General features: G+C 35.7%; 1 long non-coding RNA gene across 2 annotated transcripts in view; it reads right to left on the reverse strand.

Annotated features, from left to right (window-relative positions):
• The window catches only part of LOC121296725, a 42381-nt gene that overhangs the window by 12456 nt on the left and 13568 nt on the right, over positions 1-16357 (reverse strand). The window contains exons 2-4 of one of the 2 annotated variants that reach the window (XR_005947084.1): positions 14677-14943; positions 12826-13011; positions 3398-3589 (exon numbers count right to left, since the gene is read on the reverse strand). This is a non-coding gene — a long non-coding RNA (uncharacterized LOC121296725). Of the gene's footprint in view, positions 1-3385; positions 3590-12825; positions 13012-14676; positions 14944-16357 lie in introns of both variants that reach the window. The other variant, XR_005947083.1, reaches the window with a different exon arrangement.

The raw sequence follows: 16357 nt of genomic DNA on the forward strand, positions 1-16357 counted from the left end.
GTATACGACCCCTCCATCAGAATTATATTATTGATGTATTTTGGGGTTTATCATGAAGCAATAGACATGTTTAAAAATAACACTTTGTTTTCTCTCAAGAATTCTGGTCTCGGGACCGAGGAGGGTATCATGCTACAAACCTGTATTACGATATGATAATAATCGTTGCAGCCCTAGCGACAATGGCATTCATACTTAGTTTGTGGTCTCCTGTTTGAAGGCAAGGTCTGTATTAACCTATAGAAAAATATAGTAAGCACCTGCTTTTTGTGCCACAGAAAAGATAAAGGCTATCAAAAAATGTTTTATATTGAGAAAGTAGAAAAAGGTAAAACAAGGCCATTTTTATGTATTTTATCTGTTAAGAAAATTTAATTAAAAAAAAATCAAGTAGGGCACAGTAGTGCATGTTTGTATAGGGACCAAAAATAAATACATCTGGCCCTGTATGTTGGATAGACAGACTAAAAATTTTAATATACTGTGTCTTCCTTTGTGTGGCTGTAGATAAAAAAAAAAGTCAGTTTTCAAGAGGAACATAGCAATACTTAGTTTATCAGCCCATGTTGATCCACTGCTTGCGACACAAAATCTAATAAAATGATCATCAAGGCAGGTGTTTATGATGGGATGCTTGATTTACACAACCTTTGGTCCTTGTTTGGAAAGTTTAAAAAAATAATAATAATAAAATAAAAAAAAAAAAAACAACAAGACCAAACTCCAAGTATGGTAAACAGCCACAGGGTATATTAAACATTCAAATGAAAGGTCACAGGATGAGTCATAAAATAGATATTTCCTCTTTCAGTTAAGAGCCAGCTCTCTCTCCCTCTCTTCTTTAGACTATTCACTGTAGGATTTTTTTTTAAAAAAAATGTAGGCCTCCATACCACAGAGGTTAGAGGAGAGGGATCTGTTTCTGAATTGATGCTAAATTATAAGCATCAAGTTCCTGGTGGGCTATGTAGCAGGCAACGTGTGGGGTCTTGCGTGCAGCACAAGTGCTGGCTATTGATTTTCAAATATGAAGCAGGAATGTTGTCCAGGTTTATACAGATATGCTTGCCAACAATATTCTTCTTTTGCCAGATTTTTCTAATTCGTTCATAAAGAAATTGTATAATGATCCACTAACATTTGGGCGTGTACCACAAATAACTTTGAATGAAGCGCACAGTTCTACAAAGAGCCTTTTTGCCTTTTTCGTTAAATTCAGTGCTTTTCAGCATAACCTCAGTAGCAATTAAACCAAATTCTAAAAGGTTGCAGTCTACAGTATTTACTGCTAAACCATCTTCAGTAAAAAAAAAAAAAAAAGTATTTTGCAAAGACGGGACGGCTCGCAACGAGCAGAAGGATTTCAATAGCATTTTTCTGTTTGGTTGTCCAGTTTGTGTACGTTGTTGTCATCACCCACAGACGCTATCTCCCACAGCATTATTATTATTATTATTATTATTATTATTATTATTATTATTATACCTTTAAGCAAACTTGTTAGAAACGAAAGGTTTAACTACAATGACAGGAGGCAGTGAAAGCAGTAGTGAAATTGAATACGCTTTTAATTGATGTTTCCCAAAGCTTGCGATTGATGTTGCTGCTAATATATGTTGGGGAGGGGGGAGGTTCTTGAATGTAACTCCCCATTTAAAGTTCACACCCCGCAAAGAGGTGGTCGGGAAATTTTGAGTAATGTTTTGGCAAGGGCTGCTCTATACCCCCTTCACCACATGGTTGTTAACGACCTGCGGTGAATGGAGAGCCCCCAAGTCCCAAACAATGTTAATCAGTACTGAGAAAGATTAAGTTGGGATTGGTGAATCACTTTCTTAGTAATAACAGCTCAATGCTTGAACTTCGCATTCTGCCAAGGTCAATACAACTCTAAGAATAGGTTTGTTTTTCTTTTAATGTATAGCTATTTTAGTGAATTCTTAGAATCTCACTTAATTGCAATTAGAGTTGGCCAGGGTGCACTATTTCCGTTAAAGTGCCATTTCAGTTTGTTTCCCCCAGTGGAAGCAATTACATTAGCAGTTGCTTCATTACAAATGTAAAGTCTGTTTCCCTAGTTCTGTATCTTATCATTTTTACTGCCAGTGAGTGGATGTCACTGTCGATCGACAAAAAAGCTCTTCAGAATATGACACAAATTACAGGGTAAGCATGATGAACAACCATGTGACTGCCAGTGACCGCTTATTACCCGCAAGATCAGAACACAGGCACTGAAGGTGACCATGCAAAACATAGAAGAAGCCATGACTTTTCTAACAGTAGTCCATGCCCAAGCCTGGTTTGGACTGTGACTGTCTACAAGTGTCTATGAGGGATGTGAAGGTGGGCAGGTTTCAATGGAAGAGGAAGCTTATTCCATCACTACCTTTGGGTAATGACAGCAAACTTAACGTCACACAAATAAGTGTGCAAGTGTAAATGTTACAGGTTAGTGTCATAAATGACCAAAGTTTTAATTGTTTTATTCACTGGTGGTTTTATTGTACACTGTTTTAGTTGCACTAATCATTGCATTTTTTACACTGTGCATTTTAATTATTTATAATACCCAAAGGGAGACGCCAATAAGGAGTTTTATGCATGTGTTTTATCCTTTTAATTATTTTACCACAGGCATGGTCACAAGCAATTCGGAGTTATAGTCAGGTGCAAGTCATCAGTGCCACTTGAATAGTGCCTCTATAGAACTGGAACAAAATGAACAGAGAGACCTGGGGGGGGGGGGGGGGGGGGGGGGGGCACATTGGACATGGTAGGAAGAGAAGCAGCGCTGGAGCCTAAGCAATAAATACATTGAAGAGAAGCAGACGGAAACAAAATAGCACAGCTAAATGCAGTGAAGACCACGTCACAGAAAAGGGCTTTCCCCTCTCTCTCCCTTTGCTCCACAAGGACTGCAGAGAAGACAGATTGCTGTATTACCTGCGGACACTCTGATAAGTGAGGCTGTCACCTACTAGAGTTAAGTATCAGTGGCTGGGTCAAAAGACTAATAGTTTTGTAGGGAGTGGCTGAATGCAGGGTGTGTGAATTAGCCCCGCTCAGAGAGTGAGACAGGGAGGGGAGGGTTGTTTTCATTGTTTCTCCAGGATCAATGTCATGGAGGGAGGAAACACCCCCTGGAGGCGGGCATAGCAACTGGATGCAAAGCATTGGCAAGGAGCTAGCTGGACTTAAAGTGCCTGCATTATGGTGAAGACCACTTTGGAGAAGATTGCTTTTTGTCCATTGAGGAGCTAGACACTTTGTGGCCATTGAAGGTCAGTTTACACTAATGGTATTGTGGACATAATTAATCTACCTAAACAGTGTAGGACATTTTGAAATTCTTCAGTGGGACTGAACTATACGGTTTACTTACCTGAATACTTACTTTGTGGATATTATAGAATCTCTGGGAAAGAGGGGGTAGACATTCTTGTTGTTGACATTTCCTTGGGGACGGACGGATGTTGTTACAGAATGTATTGATTTTTGTTGTTGGACATAATAATAAAGAACAACCATTTAACGTAGCTGTACGGTTCCTGGGGTGGTCCGGTGGTCAGTCTGAGAGCTAAACAACCTGGGGGGTATAGAAAAGAGAGTTATTATAAAAAAATATCTGTAAAGTCACACAACATACTGAAGACTAATGTTAAAAATAGAAGCAAAAAGACTTTAAAATGAACAAAGATGCAAGCGCGTCTATGGATTTGATGCACATTGAAAAACTAAGCAAATATACCCTCTGGTAATTAACTAGAGGTTACAGCTAGTCAATGTCATTCTTGGTCTTCATCTATAGGCAAAATTCCCTTTTAAAGAATCTTATCCTTTAAGCATGCAGTTTTTAAATGCAATCACTCCTGGTATTCTAATTTCAATTTGTCAGTATAAGAGAGACGGCTTCACGGGGACAACATCCCATCCTTGTATGAAATAATTAATGGACATTGAATTTTGTGTGTTTCAGTTTAGTATGTTTCAGATTTCCTTTTTTAATTGACACCATCCCAAAGGAATGCAAAACAACATACAACAAGCATTTGTTTGTTGCTCAATTTTCTCATATGAAAAGAAGACCATCCTAATCTCCCAATGATGGCTCATAATCAAAGGAAATGATACCGCGCTCCAGTCAGGCCTACATCGCCTTGGATAGAGTCATCCCATCTGCTTTACTATGAGTCAGTTTGACAGGGCGTTTACATGTAGGACTGGTTGGTATATGTGGTCTGTTAGGTCTACAACAAGCGAATTTGTGGTTTCCTAACTAAAGCAGCTGATAATTAAAGAAAGTTAAAATCATAATTCACTTTGCTTTATTGCCAGGTTTGTGATTTGTCTTTTATGATTTTGCAGCACAATATGTTTACCAAAACTAAAATGTTAAAAAAAAAAACTATTCAGACAATATTAAAATGTCCATGAATTGTGCTTTTCCCCTTCCTAAGCAATGTGCATGCAAGTGAAGAAACCCTACAAAAGCATTCAAAAGGACCACAGTGGTTCAAGGGTTGTCAAATAGAAGATGAGGTTCACCACTCATTCCTATGATGGTAGAATTGTAGCAACATCTTATATCAACATCACCCATTTGTGGTCAAATATTTCCTGATCAATGCCAACTACTGGTGCACAAAATAATCAATTGCAATCCAACTGACATACCTATAATGAATTATTCACTACTAGTTATCCAAATACAACAAGCAGACACTGTTCTTCCATTGTTTTCTGTGGAGGTCAGATGTTCTGTTATTACTTACTAACTTTTAGAATTTTGCCTACATAGTTAACCACTATCAAAAATATGCATGCTAAGTATATGTTAGCCTTAGTGTTAACAGAGCAGTAAGTGTAGAGTGGAAGCTTATTTATTTAATATTCATAATTCTTTCACAATGTTTTCCATGTACAGTATTATACACAAATGCTAATAATTTATTGCATCTTATGATGGCTTTTCTGATTGGTGACAAACATTCCCAAAATGCTAAATTATAAACATGTTTAATCCTAAAGTTTAAACAGTTGCTAACAAAAGCAGTATCTTTAAAAATTGATGGTACTGCTATATCCTAGTGATATAAATTAATGGAGCCGATATTAGTCTGTTGACTTCAAAAATATACACATATTTGTTTAATTTAACATTTTTCTTCCCATATGACTCCAGCGAAAATGCAATCTCGCCTCTCAAGATACGTTGTGAGAAAATTAACTCCATGTAGGTTCTACCTGCTAAGATGGACAAGTGAACGTGGGAAACGTGGACAGAAGCAATTGTTAAAAGTGTAATGGAAGACTGAATGTGACGTCTGGGTGATTTGGAAGTTAAGCTTTAGGAAATGGACTCACAAATAATTTAGCAAAATTCTTATGAAATTTGATGGATGATTTATAGTTAAATAGACTTTTTAAAAGGCAGTGGCTTACTCGTAATTGACAATGTGAGGGATTGGCGTTGTGTGACGTTTAACCAACACGCGCCATACTTTTTAAAATAAGGTAAAAGGATATGTTAAAATTATTTAAAGCCCAATTTCTACCATACATGTCAAAATGTGTGTTTATTTTATTACAATTTGTTATGCTTTTTAAATATTTTAATCCTGCTGGTATTTTACCTCAGCCTGTGTGATTTATTGACCCCATTAAACTAAATGCAATACAAAATGCAACAGAAAAAGCCAGAGATAGTGCAGGGTTAGCTACTTGTTTATGGTGACAGCATTAAGACCTTCAACTGTTTAGATTAGACCACATAGCCAAGTTGTAACTTTATTTTTTCAGTCTAATCAGCTTTAAGATATCAAAGGGAAACTTTGTAACATGAATAATATTGTCATCCAAATATGAAAGAATGATAGAGTTTACCTGGTAACTAAGTGCTACATTGTTCCACTGAATGGACTGCCAACAAACAACAGGGCAACAGGTAAAGGAAACATACATAACTTATTGGTTCTAATTTAATACATTGACGTAATCATACTGAAAGGCAGAAAGGCTAAGCAACTCTTGCCTTCTTTTAGAAAATTAAATATGATACATTAAACTGTCCACAGGACACTTGAACGTTATCACTGAAACTACTGCAAAGCTGGTGCTTGAGGGCAGCCCTTGTGCAGATATTCTTTGTGTCCAGTAATAGAATAATGAAGCAGGGGACACAAACTGTACATCTAAGCCATTACAGTCCTGGATAAAACAGATCAGGTGGCAACCCTAATATATATGTGCTGATACATTTTTGGTGGCAAATGAAATGTTTTTTGGTGTAACTTAATTAGTGACTTTGACTTTGACTTTAACAAGTGAATAAGCTTTTATACAAGTAGATAGAGCAATGCTTTTAACAGTAACAGACTAACTACTTTTCAGGAGCTGGAAACACTTTCCAAATATAAAATTAATAATTGTATGTAGCTATGATATATAATATGCTTATTCAGTTAGCTCAAAAATACAATCCCTGCATTTTCAGATAACAGAATATGAGAGTGGTACAAAAGTTAATCTCAGTCCGGTCAGACTGCCTTGGGTGTTCCACTCTTTCTTGGAAGGTTATGAAAAACATTTTTTTTAGGCTGAGCGTGCAGTCTTTAGCCGAATTGCTATGTACAGCTTAGTTTCTCTAATTTCTAAATGCAAATTTATAGCAGATGTAGAGAAAAACCCCTTCCGCTTCTTGGCTCTCTTAAAGTGAAGCATCCCCATCATGCATCATTTGTGTGCCACAGTTAGGAAAGTGGGCTAGAGCAAACTCACAGGGTACTTCAGAGCTGTCTCATCACCATCTACTTAACACTGAGACAAATCCCTTTGAAAGTCAGGCATTCATTTTAGAGTGGCCTGGAATAAATCAATGTTATGGCAGCGCCATAGCCATTATAAGGTATAGCTATGGCAGTGCCATAAACTTGCATTTAATTCAGACTAGTGTTTATTTGTCCATATATAATAATATTGATAATATCTCAATCCTAGTTTAACCACTGACTCACTGTGTGTGTGTGACCTTGAGCAAGTCACTTAACCTGCTTGTGCTCTGTCCTTCAGATGAGATGTAAAACCAAGTTCCTATTGTAAGTGACTCTGCAGCAGCAGCAGTTATTGAGGATGCATAATTCACCCCCTAGTCTCTGTAAGTTGCTTCGGATAAAAGCTTCTAAATTCCATGTGTTTTATTGACAAATTGACTAGTGATCAAAACACATTCACAACGGTCACATAATATGTGTTTAGTATTCTGTACATAATAGATGTAAGACATTTAATTAAGCATATGCTATATATTAAACTACCAAAGTCTTCTCTATAGTAGATGAAATCAAATTCCAAAATATGGAACCTACTGTATAATGTTAATGCTAAGTCATTCTGTATCAAATAAACCAAATTTAAAAAAAAATCCTCCCCATTTGACCAGATTTAAACATTCACAAAATACTTTGCATCTAATGCATATACTATAAATTTTAATCTCAATTATTTGGGGAATTATGTCAGCCCAACTGTGAGACAAAAATTTTTACCATCTGTCCAGGTTTCACCCTATAATTTTGTAGCACTTAGTTACCAGTAAACTCTGTTTACCATTTGATAAATATAGCCAAACTTACACCAATTATTTCTGAATCTGATGCCGAGAGACTAATGCATGTCTTTGTTTCATCTAGAATTGATTATTGTAATGCACTTTTTTTTGGTGGCACAAAACATGTGGTGTCCCACTTGTAGCTTGTTCAGAATACTGCCGTTGAATTCTGACTAAAACCAGAAAAAGTAAACATATTACACACATTTATAAAATGGCTTTGTGGGTTTTAATGTAACTTTAAAATTGCTGCTTTTGTATTATGTGTATACTGTTATTTAAATGGTCTGATTATAGCAGTTGTATGTGTGACATGCTATACAAATATATTGTGATGTGTTCTTTTTTCTGCTATGTACTGTGTATTGCTTTGCGATACTTTTGTATAAAAAGCTCTATATAAATGCAATAAATAAATAAATAAATAGATAACAATTCTAGATAACAGACACAAAAGAGGAATTTATTAACTTAGTCTGAAGGAATGAAAAACACTCTTTAAAATATCAGTTTGAATCTGCGTGTGGCCACTGAAATTCCCAAAATAAAACATCTGTTGGTTGATTGATTCCTGAATCAAATCATCCATAGCAACAAAATGAGTTTAAGCTTTTAAAACTTCTATTTTTCTAATGTATGGACAATTACCAAATCACAATTCAACACATCCATCAAGCACTTGCTTTGGGCAGCTTTTATACTGTAGAGTGCCACTGCAATTATAACTGGGCTTTTCATATTTTATTCAGGGCAACACTTTACTGAAGACACAATGATAAGCCCATCAGAGAGAGCACAGCACAATGCTCAAGGCTGTTGCAGCTTCATTCTCAATATTTCACTTCACTAGATAATATGGCTTGTTCATGGTAACACAATATGCAAAAGTGAATTCTTGGGTTGTAATGGCATTTCTACAGATGCAATGAATCCTATCACATTTCATAACTTGTTTTAAAATAAATTTTTGTGGATTGCTGATTACCTGTTTCAAGGCTCTTGTATTAAACTATAGGTCTATGGGACCACAAGCATCTGTGTATGAGGGAATATCCTCTAGTAGAAGTGAACCAACAGAGGTAGTCAATCTGGTACCCATACACCAAAGCATGCTATCCTATAGCTATATTATTTACTGCTTTGCCGTTAATATATAAATGACAAAATCCAACTAGAGGTGTTTGTCATAACAAGTCTTTATTTAGTCCATTGGCTTGCAAATAGTTTTGCCATATTTAGGTTTGTTTATGTTTTGAAGGGAATTCCTTTAAGTGTCTGCTGTACTTAACAAAGTGTGATTTCATTGCTTTGTCTTTGCAGTTGAAGGGAACACTGAGAGTTGCCTAAGGTATGGTTTTTGCAACCAGATGACGTAAACCGATCCCATATCATATTCAAAAATACATATAGATTGTTTAAAGGAACCTTCGTATCAAGTTTCTTATTAACAGGTTTTTTTTAGTATCAAGTATTAAAGAAAAGAATCAAGCAAACAATCTGTTTCTGTGAAAAGCCCATGTACATTGATATATATTGTCCTTGTGAAGAATGCCGTCATGCATTCCAAAACAAAGGGATGTCATTTTCCTTTGTTTCCTTATGCAATGGTTAAAAAAAAAAACTAAAATCTAATCACTTTTCCATGCAAATGTATTTAGATTGCATTCTGAGTGATGTCTTGAAACATTGTGATATACAATCATCACAGTAGGAAGTAGGGAGGTAAATCCTGTCAGTGTGAATTCAAGCAATGTGGTAACCCTGTGTAGGGAAAAGAATACAAGAATACACTGATATATATATATATATATATATATATATATATATATATATATATATATATATATATATATATATATATTATATTAAATCAATTCAAATTTCAGTTAAAAAACATAAACGTTGATCAGTATTATAGCTGCACTATCAAATACGAGTCCTGGCAAACGTCATTTTGTGTCATGGACCTGTGATTACGTTGTTTTTTCTTTAGTCCCTTCCAGAAACTTTATTGCAATGTATTGAGGTTCATGCAATTAAATAGTGTGAGTTTCTTATATGGAAAAATAATATTGCAGCCATTGCTGTACATAGACACTCTGTTACAGTATCTGCACTATGCCTTACAAAAGATTCTTCTGTTAAACAAGTTTATAACTAACTGTGTTTACAGTACAATCAGATTCTAATGCAGTTTCAAAAAATAAGAATGAATGACAGGTAAACAGGTTACATTTTTGAGGTTCCTAAGTATTCATTTATCATTATTCATAGAATAATTTCAGCCACAATTATTCAGATTGACATTACATATGGGTTATAGATTATTCCAATTTTACCCAAACATGCAAAATATCTCGTAACAATCTCTTGTCATTGTGTGACTCTTGCTGTAGCTTCAAGTTTACTCACAGCAAATAGGGAAACACTGGAGCAGGATTTCTGTATTATGCAATACCCTCCACTAATATAAGTGCATACAGACCCTCCCCTGCTTCCTTTTGGGGAGTTATAGCTATAGGTCAGTATAAGGAGTCTCCAAAAATTAGGTTCACTTCTGACTTTTTAAATCTGATCATGTCACACCTCAACCCAACTTTTAAAATTGAAAACAATTATTAACGTTGATATCTGGCCATGACCTTTGGAAGGAACATTGTTATAAAAAAAAAGTTAAGCAATACTTCAAATCTCAGACTGAGTGTTAAAAGTCAAAAGTTTTAAAAGTGTTAAAAGTCACCCTATTATAATCTGGTAATAAGTAAGATAGTAGGTAGCATTCTGTATCAACGTCACTCTGAGAAGAAGATTTCAAAAGCCCAGTTTTTCTATTTAAAGTACAGTTTTAATATACTGATGGCATAATCACTGTTGTTTAAGCAAATTAGTCCCTTCGTAGAATGAACTGCAGTTTAAAAAAATATATATATTTATTTAACATTTTTGCATTTTAACCACAGTAATTACAATATTTAATACATTTTTTTTTTTAAATATATGTAAAATTACAAAATAAGTACTGCAACACAAATGAATTTATCACAGTTTTGTGTTAATATGTGTTGCATTGCATTCAGCTCCAACTGTTGATCTCAAACAGAAACTCTGTCTTTAATTTGATGCTACTCTATTAACTACATCTGTTTGTTTTTTTCAGTGTCCCTGTTTTTCAGATCCTTTCCATAATATAAAGGAAGCCAGGCCTCTATAATTGTGGTCCCATGGCTGGTGGTGCAGACAGTACCAAACTGTCTTTATAAAGAGAAAAAATAATGTACTACATTACTTGGCCTCTATTATCTAAACAGCATCTGATCTATATAGCCCCCTAACCCTATAATGATCCCATTGGTGTATTCAATCAGTTGGGATTTCTTGACATCCTTATTAATATTTCTAAATCCAATTACAACATAAAACAGCAGAAAGAAGCATGAAAGCAGGTTGTACAAGATATGAAAGAGACAATTAAAATAGACTCCAGGGTTCATCAATTCAATACTGACACAATACCAATGGAATGCTAACATTTATCCTCTTATGATCCTATGTAATGCATTTTGTATTGTACAGTATATTGTTTGGGGCGGGTGTTTGCAAGAGTGATAGGAGTAAGACACTGAAAAATGTTAACCAAAATATGGTTCTCTCTAACCAAACTGTTACTGCGGCAATTAGATGCACAATTGGACCCTATTTCTGAATGTGTGGCTGAGGAAAAGGAATTCAAAATATCTGGAGATGCAGAAAAATACAGCATTTGATGGGAACAAAATCTTTGCAGGAATCTCATTTAGAATAAACAACGTTCAAAAGTTTTTAATTATACCTAAAACTACATGCTTTAACCGGAATTAAGGGGTTTTAGTAACAGAATGTGGTGAGGACTGATTACTTGATAATATGTTGCAAAACATAGCCTAGCTTGCAAACCTCTGGTCTGCCAACCTTCCAATTGAGGGTAAAATGGACAGGATAAAAAAGCTTTGCTTGCTTTCTCACTGTGCAGTAGCTCTTGTCAGATGTAGAAGGGCTGTGTATTGCAAGTTTGGTGTGGTATTATTATTTGTTTGTTTAGCAGGTGTCTTTATCCAAGGCAACTTACAGAGACTATTGTGTGTGAACTATGCATCAGCTGCAGAAATGGAGCACAAGGTGATTAAGTATCTTTCTCAGGGTCACACAACGAGTCAGTAGCTGAGCTGGAATTTGAACCAGGGGACCTCCTGGTTACAAGTCATTTTCTTTAACCACTGGACCACACAGCCTATTATTCTAATAAAGTAATTTGCGCGTGCATTATTAAATGTAATATTAAGACAATTCCAATTCCATGTCAAAACATGATTACAAGGAAGGTGCAAGACGAATATTTTTTCCACCAATGTACTTTTTTGAATATCGTCCAAAAAACAAATAACCAGTGCAATCACATACAGATGGTCCTCATAGTCGCGTAAGTATTTATACAATGTGTATAAAGTCACCATTTCATCAGAAATCTCCAATGCAATCAAAAACATCTGTAGGAAGTTAGGCATCTATGATGAATGTCATTCCTAAACTAGCTGTGGAGGGTTAGCAAATTAATCTTGTACCCCATTCACGTACTATACCAACACAAAGAGATTGGAAATGGAATTTAACATTGAGCCTTAATGTTGGTAAAATAATGACAGTGGAACTTTATTCACAAGTTCTGCTGTGCATTGCCGCTATTGGGTCACAGAAGATTTGAAAGGTGCATTTTGTTTCTGATTAACCTATATCCTGTATCTATGAAATTGTATGTTGGGATTTTCATTATAAATCAAATACAGTAGGTTTTATGTTGCTGGGATCTAGAATTCATTTTAGTGGTGGCACCATACATTGAAACTCAAGTACAAAAACCATGTATATGCTCTTGTGACCCTCAATAATGTTTTCATTGGTTATTACTGTTATCTAAAATGTAACACTTGATTTCTTAGGGTCTCAGCTGTTAATAGTTAAAAAGGGGAATGGGATTCAATAAACAGAAATATTTTGGGTGCCAATATGATATTACTGAATTCCTTAAAAAGAAGCATTTCATTAATTTACCATTTGTTCTTTGTGGGATAGGGGATATTACTGAGAGGCAGGGTTTTTAGTATTTTATAGTGTTTTTAACCATCTAGTCTGTGAGTTCTCTGACAACTGGTTTATATTCTTATTCTATCCTTTTTTCTTACCTTTTGGTTGTTTAATGCTTGTCTGTATTCTCGTACTGTTGTAATACACTGCTGTGGTGTTTGTTTTGCTTCCTTGTTGCTGTTGCCATGGATTTTCTTTTTTTATAGAGCACTATCAGGGGGTGTTGTCATGCTATTCAGTTTGCGTCCACTAGTGCAGAGTAAAGGACCTCCTGTGAAAAGAGACTGGGGGTAGAAGAAGAAAAAGAGTTAGTACAGGGACACTGGTAACTAGAATCCCAAAGGAAGATGTCATGTCCCCAGCTTTAGCTTGACATGGGATGAATGAGTTCTTCAGGGAAGCTAGGGAAGAGAAATACAGCGTCTCAGTTTGCCATGTTTATGTGTGTAATGGCAGCAGTGTTTCACCACAGACTGTGTTGGGGAAACAGGTACTTTGAGGTAAAGATAAATCAAGCGGTCCCATGTAATTTTGCTTTTTTTTTTTTCTTCCTATAGGAATACTTTGTAATTACGGCCCTTCTATCCTTTCGGTATCTTTTAAAAAGTATGAAAACTAAAGTAAATGTTAAATGTGTGGCACTATTTAATGCTAGAATTGCATAAAATGCAAAATAAAATAAACATCAGTTATCAAAGTTGTTCTTATTTTGTTATTTGGTACTTTTTAAAAGACGCTATAAGTATACATTTTATTAATATAGCTAGGCCTATACGTTGTGTCTATTAACCCAGTATTTTGTTATATTATATTATATTACAGCATATTATGACCTAATTTAAGTAAATGCATCTCTCGGTTTACTTAATACAAGTCATAACTACATAACAATTTCTTGGTAATTGTTAAGGTGTATTCCTAAAAGCATTTATATACATTCTGACCACTGAAAAGCCATGTTTTTATTTTTATTTTTATTTTTATTTTTTTTGGAGAATTGCACCCATAGCATAAAGCCCCAGGGTTCCTGCTCGGAAGTAGAGATGATATCAGATGCAATATGGGCAGAGTTAGCAACCAGTAACAATAAAAAAAAAGCGGTATATTATTGTGGCTGCTGTTAAAAGGGGGAAATGAAGATCAGACAACAGAGTAATTACAAACTCAGCTCCAGACTATGCTTTGTGGTAAATTATGAGTCAGCCACTCGCTGAACTCGTAATCTTATTGGAAGGTAGACAGAAAACCCTTTTCAGTGGCGGACAAACATGAGCATCTGAGAAAGGAATGAAGGGACGAGTTCTGGAGATTTTCCATTTCCCGTTCATAAATGACGCAAGAGAATCCTGTGTGCTGTCTTGTTACACAGAAATGCTAGAAAACAGTTGAATGGCTTTCTGAGTGAGTTAAAGGTACCTTGGGTAAAGCACTAGTTCATTAGGACCAGACGTACCTAAAAACAATAGAGGAATATAACAGCATGTATCATAATAAGTCAATCACATGACTCCGCTCACCTCCAAGTTCATTTAACAAACTCAATTATTTCCAGATAGCTATTTACCGTTAAAAGAGTCCCTATTAAATATGATCAAATATGATACAGTGGGATGAGGCTCGCTATAAGGCTTTCCAGCAGTGTGGCGGTATCATTAAAATAGACCCAATTAAAGTTCCTCAGGCACACTCTATGCCTTTATGTAATTGATGCTTTCTTCTGTACCTGCTTCTTGAAATCCCCATCATCAGAATCATCATCATCTTTAAAAGACACTAGAGATGTCAGGGTTAAAATATACTGTCAAATAGAACATTGGGTCCACACAATAGACAACAGTGTAATTAATGATTTAATTCATGCAAAGCACGCATCTATAAAGAATTTTGTCCGTAAACGAACTGGGAATTGTGATTTTGAGAATTATATGAGGTCAGTGTTCTTGGCTTACCTTCCTTCCTTCCTCCACTCCACCGGTTCCTTTTCACATGCCAGTAACTCCCCATTCCGCTTTAGATTGTATGCAATGTGGATACATAAGTTGACCAGCTTATATGTGTAGCAGTAGCGATGCCAGGCCCTGGGTATCACAGCACACAAATTCGCTGTAAGGAAATATCAATACAGCAGAGCGACAGAGCTTCTTAGGGTTTAAAATGGCAGACCATGAATTGAGAAAGCTGACGACTTCATGTTTTTCAGCCATTTGTTTCCTAATCTGCATGAGAAGAAAACAAAGAAAACAGAAGTTTAGCATGACAAAATGGCATTTTAATACGATTTGGAAAAGCCTAAAAATTACATGGGCAGTACTGTGAAGAACCCTTCGTAATCTGAGTTCACTGTAATATTCTATTTAAAATTGTGGGTTGATTCTAATGGAGTATTATAAATTTGGTTTATCCTGCCTCATGTAGCGGTGAATTGATTTATGAGTAGTGAAAACTTTGTTTATGTTAGCTTGCCAAGTTGCTTTTCTAGGGAAAGGCACTCTTATTTTTTTTTATTTTTTAAAAGTACTGCTCAGCAGTTTAAGTTCCATTTAAACCATGTTTTAAAGGGAAATACACTGCTTCCCTTAAAGATGTGGAAAGGACAAATGTATGTATTAATCTAGCAACTGTCATGTGGTGCTATCCAACTTTTCCACTTGCATTGTTAAATACCGGCCAGCGGAAAGTGGAATAAGCAGGTGGAAATAAAAAGCCTTTTGGCAATTTCAAGAAAGATTCCCTTCAAGCTCCCTTCCAACATTTGTATAAGTTGTCATGAGAATTCTGGCTCCATAACAAAGATGAATTCCAAGCCAGTAAAAGACACGCACACAATAACCTGGCAGTGTTGTGGATGTGTGTCTGTTTTGTTCCCATACCTAACACTGATAAATCAATCAGATCAGCATGTTGAGCCTGCTGTTTTCAGCCTAGTCTTCAGGGTCCATTAGTTGTAATTAAAGCAACCAGGCTGTTATTTCAACCAGCTTGAAACCAACCTACAAGGAAATCTTCTATATTTTGTGTTGGTTTCTGGTAAGTGATAGTTTGTCTGGGATTCTCAGGGATTTAAAATAAGTAACTTTTTACAAGGGGCCGATGAGACTTGTTGGAACATATGCTGAACAACAAATTTATTTTATTTGGATATGGCATCCATGAGTCTTCTGTTTATCTTGAAGTGAAAGCTCCATATCTAAAAACAGATCATTATATAGCAGTCTTACCGGGCCGAAAAAAGAAACACAGTGCCTGTGTTGGCTTGCAGAATATGTAAATCTATATGCAAAAGTGTGCAAATTAAGTTTAGTATCAAAGCTATCAAGAAACTAGCCTGCATCGGTTGTGGTTTTACATGTTCATGTCGAATTCATGCTTAGGATGCTTCTTTCCCAGTCCATTATTAGAGTATATGAATGGACCTTTTTGTAGTTAAAGAAGGAAACAAACCAAAATCAGCCAACACACCCTAACAATATGTTGAGCTGAAAAGCCTGCATGCAGTGCGTGAGAAGACAAATGGCAATTTTATAGTGGTTTCTGTGGTATTTTGCAGGAGGAACTATACCCATACCCAATATTTTGAATCCATACCTTTCAATTATCATTAGCAACGTCTGAATAAGGAATGCTGAAAGT

The sequence above is a fragment of the Polyodon spathula genome, chromosome 21 (assembly GCF_017654505.1).
Source record: "Polyodon spathula isolate WHYD16114869_AA chromosome 21, ASM1765450v1, whole genome shotgun sequence".
NCBI lineage: Eukaryota > Metazoa > Chordata > Actinopteri > Acipenseriformes > Polyodontidae > Polyodon > Polyodon spathula.